The following is a 6,261-nucleotide window of genomic DNA, read 5'->3' as shown; positions in this document are numbered from 1 at the left end:
ATATATTGCAATACACTTTCTTCTTTGGGTTCCAGGAGGATATTTACATTTTAAACCTGTATATGCTGCCTCTTTACACATACACAAGAATAAGAATATGGCCCACCGCATTTTTGGTAGTGTCTCAAAAGGGAGCTAAGAAAATGATATCATCTTCTATTGAACTGACCTGGCGTGTCTCTTTACCAGCAGTGAGGGGCCTCTTGCAGCGTGCCAAAAGGGGCGTGGCGTTGCCTTCACACTGAGAGAACGGAAACTGAACGGTGTCAAAGCAGGCTGCCAGAAGTCAAACGGTCATCAGAGAGGAGACGGCGCACGGCACAGCGACACTGAATCAAATGATGCTCAAGTAACCTACTCGCGTTCACCTGGTACGTAAGTTGGTCAACTACCTGACGCACCGAGCGTGTCGCGTCACGTTCGCGACCGCATGTTTGTGTTTATGTACTCGAAGCGGGCGCGAGACTTAAATAAACGAGCTTAAGTGAGGTTTATTTGTGGCTTTAGGGTGGTTATAACGTTAATCGAGCTGTGAAGGTGATATGTAAGAAGATGAAACTGAAGGAGAAGTAGTTTCGAAAAAGTTGTGTTTAGCAAGCATGACTGGACCCTCAAGTCAAACAATTGCTGTGAATAATGTCCGTTTTATTCAGTTTCATTTCAACCAGTAACAGAATAGTGACATTTCCAAATATAGGTCAAGTGCATACTTCTAATTTATAGCCTAGTTCTACTTTTTAAGAAGCAGGAAGCATTTAGGGCTAATATAATAATAAAATATATTTGGACTTTGTTCTGTTTTTGGCTAGCAGGGATGGTATGAAGCACGTGTGTGTTTGCCTGTAAGGGCGTGCATTCTACTATGACTCACCTTTTTGCGCTGTAAAACTTCACTTACCTGAGATACTGCATGGTAAACGCTCCTTGCACACTTCGTACTTGACTGGTTATCTGCATAGTGATCATTCTGTTATTTGTTGCCTATATGTAAAATGCATTTCATTAAACAGGCGTGTAAAGGGCATGCGCAGAGTTTCTCACATTGTAAACATTAGCACTTCTCATATTCACCCATATTTCCCTTTTCTCGTGAGCCAAGGCCTCACAGTGTGCATCTTCTATAGATTGGATGAATGGTTCTCAAATTTTGACTTAATTTGTTGAGATAATACCTCTTGTGAATATAAATTATAGTTTGACACCAAACAAGAACCAATTTGTTAAGAAGAGTTGAAAAATATGTTGAAAATTACAGGAAGTAAAGAGTCTCGTATTTATGACTCACAATACAGTGAATTCTTGCCAAAAGTTCAACATAATTTATACACGAGAAGCTAAATTTTCTGATACTTTAGAACCTTAAGGTTGGGGGTTCGTCGCCTGCTTGTTTCTATGGATATGTCATCACTTTGTCTGATATGTTCCACAGTATGGCATTAAACAGATCTAAATTACAGGTGGTTTTATAGCTCAAAAATATCTAGAAAAAGAGACATTCTGACTGTGAGCAGGGTTCCCTCTCCACGGATCTGACCTGTAACTTGGTCAGGTCACGATAGAAAGGTTTAATGCCATACGGTGAAACACTGTAGACAAAGCAATAACATCTCCATGGAGAAAAGCACCAGACCCACCACCAGAAAAGTTACACAACGCACCTTTAAACATTATTTGGGCACAATTTATTCTTATATTTTTGTTTGTCATATTATAATCTCTGTGTGCATTAGGGATCTTGACCAAGTGTACTAGATGGTTGCTAGGTAACAGCTATGGAATTCCCTAGTGTAATGCAATGATTTCCAACCAGGAAGTCAAATTTTAAACCAAAAAAATGGCCAAACTGAAAAAAAAAACAACAACTTAAATTTGTATGTAAACCTTAAATATAACGATCTTAAGTTTGCTTTAGTAAAGTAAGTAAGTATCCTAACCTATAATATGCATTTTAAAGGGGTGTATTACAGTATTTTTATCATGGAAAAATACATCTGGAATTGTGTTTTGTTTCATTCAAACATGTAATACAGGAAGTGCTCAGTCCTGGAATTGCCAATCTCTACTAAACATAAAGGTAAAAGGTGGCTCTTAACTTGAAAACTACCACTACATGACATCATGAGGTAGAACAGAGCACTTTGAGCTTTGGAGATAATAAAGAGTTATTCAAACATGTGTGAATGAAACAGAACACAACTCTAGGTTTGTTTTTGAGAAGGTAACAACATTATAACATGTCTTAAAGCTCACCAGAGTCAGTTTTGTGTAATATAAGACCTTTAATAATGTTCTGCGAGCCATGTGCATTGCTTTGAATGTGTTTTTTATGTGCTGAAAGGCAGAAGTGTGGAAGGGACCAGGACAAACGATGGCAGGCCCCAAAGTGTGTCAGAGCTGGATGTTAGCCAATATAGTTCTCTGTGCATGTCAACACAGCCATGCACAGCGCAGCCAGGGACACAGTATTGACTTTTTACTGCAGCAATCTATGCAATGGGGAATATTACAAACAGGACACATTATGCTATTTTCAAGTATTAAAGTAGTATTAAAGGTAACATGTCAAGGTCACGATTTTACATTTTATTCGTTGTAACCTGCAGCTGAGGTCGTTATTCCCTGAGGGTGTGACGCCATCTGAAAGCACTGCTTTGTTAGAATCACTGTTATTCAAGTTAGTCTTTAATCTGAGCTTTATTTTAACACAACCTGACCAGAAAGAGCTGACTTGCTTGGAATTTCAACAGGTGAGATGATTCGTGCTATTAAGCAAGTCTCCCACGCAGAAAATTATAGCCACAAGCCACAACAGTTTTTCAGTTTGTCACTTCTAACACCTAAACAATACCATGAATGCTCGTAATGATGACAGAAAAAAAAGTTGTTTAGAGCTATGTTTTCTTTATTCTTGTATTCATACCATCTTAACTTTTTTGTCTGTGTTTGCTACTATACATGCAGAACACCCCCAGCGTGATGTCATTCCCAGGTATCAATAATGATGACCTAAAGCATCTCAATAACAGAACCAGACCCATAGACTTCCTCATCAATACTCAAGAAGTGACCCGAGCTTTCACAGTAGCATTTCTAGCAAGCAGCATATTTGTATTTATTTTTATCTTTTTGAGAAGTAACTATATGACATTATACATGACCTTGAGTCTGAATTTAAAAAAACAAAAAAAAAAAGATAAGTACAAGTAACACATACAAGTAACACATACAAGTAAGTACATGTAGCTGTAGGCGGGGATAAGGGGCAGGTGAAAACGTGAATTTTCTGAGCACTCAAGCCTCAAATGCAGGACAACGCTGGATCTTTTCAACATGCGTGAATAAATCAAAATGCAACACTGAGTAAGCAAACGATGACGCAACGCTATTAAAGCAAGGTTAAAAGCTCAGAAAAGCCCATTTCACATAACATCCCCTTTATTTTGCAACTACACAGTCACACAGTTTTGAATAAAGACTTACAACAAACTCTGAATAGGCCTGTCACGATAATTACTATTTCAACTTCATAAATATATATATAGTTTGAGCAGTTGTACTTCTACGACTATAGATACAAACTGCAAAGTTAACTTGTTTCAGTCTTCCTTATTGCAGCTCATGTTTTTTAGGAGAATATTGCACATTTAGAATAAGTTTTGGGGGATTTTCCTGCTTTAAAGTTATTGAGTCAGTCACTTAAATTCATTTCAGTATCTTCATTTATCGTCTATATTTTCTTCAGCAATATGTCACACTTCAGAAGTTGTTATTGTGACAGGCGTAACTCGGAACATATATTTTCTTTAGAGATAAGTTATAAAATGATGATACCCATACTAAAGATAAAATAGAGAACTCCTGTGTGTGAAGTGTGTGGTTTGTAAATGTCAGTTTCAGTTCTGGCTTCTTTATGGCTCTACTAGAATACAAACTTGGAAGATACAAACTGTCATTACTAACAGTCAAAGCAGAAGTAACGCTAGAAGTTGTGCGAGTTCAGATGACAAGATGCCGATCCGTTATATGTTAGTTAGTTTGGACACACCATCTCACGTCTTGTCTCATGTTATATATATATATATATATATATATATATATAATTTTTTTTTTACCACTTTCTACATTTTAGATATGGAAGACACCAAATATATGAAGCAAGATATATGGAATTATTTAACTTTCATGTGTGAGAACATTATTTTAAGATCTGTAATGTTCCAAAATATGGTATTAAACATTAAACATATCTTTGCCTGATGGCATAAGTTGCTTGTCTCTGTGGAGAATGATACGTTTAATGCCATACTTTGGGAAATTCAATATTACATTATTTCCAGATCTAGGTTATAATGTTGTTTCCTCATCAAAAATATACCTGGAGTTGTGTTTTGTCTCATTCACACATGTTTAACACAAACCCTGCACATTTACGCTGAGTTCTTGTCTCAAACAAACAACACTCTGTTCCACCTTGTGATGTCATAAAACAGGAAGTCACAGGAAGTGCTCCACAGATTTTTTTTAAACTCCATACGCCTTCACTAGAATCATTTGGATAACTTCAGCCTGGGAAATGCAAATCTCTACTGAGCTAAAGGTAAAACTACCGCTACATGACATCACAAGGTGGAACAGAGTATTTTAATCTTTGGAGATAATAGACAGACTAATAATGCAGGATTACTCAAACGTACGAATGAAACAAAACACTACTCCGGGTATGTTTTTGAGCAGGTAACAGCATTATAACATGTCTTAAAGCTCAGAAGAGTCAATTTTGCGTGATATAGGACCTTTTTGATATGTGTATTGAGAAAAGTGTTTGAGTTAATACTAGCATTTGTATTATTACTATTATTTGTATTATTCACTCATACTTTTTGCTTACAGTTTCCTGTGTTGTCTTGTTGTAGAAAAGTGTGGTGGGAAAAAAAATAATAACTTGAGGTGCCAGTGCCTGTATCTGTAACACTGAAATGTGAAAGTGTGACCTCATAATGGCGAAATACTTCTAAATTTAGCAGCACTCGATATTGTACTCAGCAGTAATGTAGCCATAGTGATAATGACAGCAATTTATATTTTTCTTCTTTTTGTAAACCATCAGAAATATGCTAAAACGTTCAAGATTCAAGTATCACTAAAATTAAGATGAACTGTTATGAAAACAAAACAAAAAAAAAACACTAAAATGTCACCTTATATTATTCTTGTTTGAAATATTTCTGTTCATTTTATTTGTTAAAGGTATCTGATATTACACAGAATGGACCCTTTGAGCTTTAAGCCATGTTATAATGTTATATTACTACCTCCTCAAAAACATACCTTAAGTTGTATTTTGTTTCATTCACCCAAAGCTCAAAATGCTCTTTTCCACCTTGTGATGTCATTTCAAGTTAACAGCTTTACCTTGAGTTCAGTGTAGACATAACATTGCAATATGGAATAGAGTGTTTCCTGTTTGAGAGAAGAAGACAGAGCCTAAATATGCAGGATTTGTGAGTTAAAAATGTGTGAATGTACAAGTACATTTGTGATGAGGAAACGACATTATAGCACAGGTCTAAAAATAGCGCAATATAGGTCTTTTAAGTATCAGACACAACTTGAAACTAACTTAAAAATTACACTTTTTCATTTTTAATAATCTAATTTTTATTCTTTTTTAAAAAAATATTATTTTTTTTAAATTTTGAATATCTTTAAGGCAAGATTTATATTTGTATTGATATTTTGATTATCTGCCCCCCCCCCTTAAACGTGGAAAAATGCATAGCACCCTCAGATTGCTTTTTAAATAATGTTTCGGCAAAAAAGCAGCATACTGTCGGCCAGGCTGGTGCCACCTAGTGCCTCCGCCCAATTTAATTTCTCTCCAGCGACTAGGTCAGGAATCAGAATACACTAGACAGTTTGCAAGAATCCCGGAAGTGCGAGTCTAGGCACCAGCCAATCAGTGAAGAGCCATACATTCTGTGTTGGCAACGATTCCCAAGATTGAGGATTTAAAGCCAGAACAAATAGAATGTTTGGTGAATTTTATCAAGGGAAAAGATGTTATTGCACTTCTTCTTACGGGATTTGGGAAAACCTTAATATACCAGTTAGCCTCGTTAGCGGTGCATTACATACAAATGAATCCTAATGCTGCGAAGTCAGACGGTTTCCACGAAGTAAAACCGGCTGATGAATCAGGCTAGTATACTGTGGTCCAAAGCAAGAAAAATGATCTGATGAAGGCTTTTTTGCTGAGACATT

At 36.3% G+C, this 6,261-nt stretch overlaps 1 protein-coding gene across 1 annotated transcript in view; it reads left to right on the top strand.

Annotated features, from left to right (window-relative positions):
• The first annotated feature begins 236 nt into the window (after positions 1-236).
• arap2 (ArfGAP with RhoGAP domain, ankyrin repeat and PH domain 2) overlaps positions 237-6,261 on the top strand; it is a 192,902-nt gene continuing 186,877 nt past the window's right edge. The window contains 1 exon segment of the mRNA XM_055156121.1: positions 237-371. The gene's annotated coding sequence lies outside the window, so the exon portion shown is untranslated.

This window comes from Boleophthalmus pectinirostris, unplaced genomic scaffold (assembly GCF_026225935.1).
Source record: "Boleophthalmus pectinirostris isolate CB_2022bp ecotype Guang Dong unplaced genomic scaffold, ASM2622593v1 HiC_scaffold_20, whole genome shotgun sequence".
Classification (NCBI taxonomy): Eukaryota; Metazoa; Chordata; class Actinopteri; order Gobiiformes; family Gobiidae; genus Boleophthalmus; species Boleophthalmus pectinirostris.
This window is presented reverse-complemented; position numbering and strand designations above follow the sequence as displayed.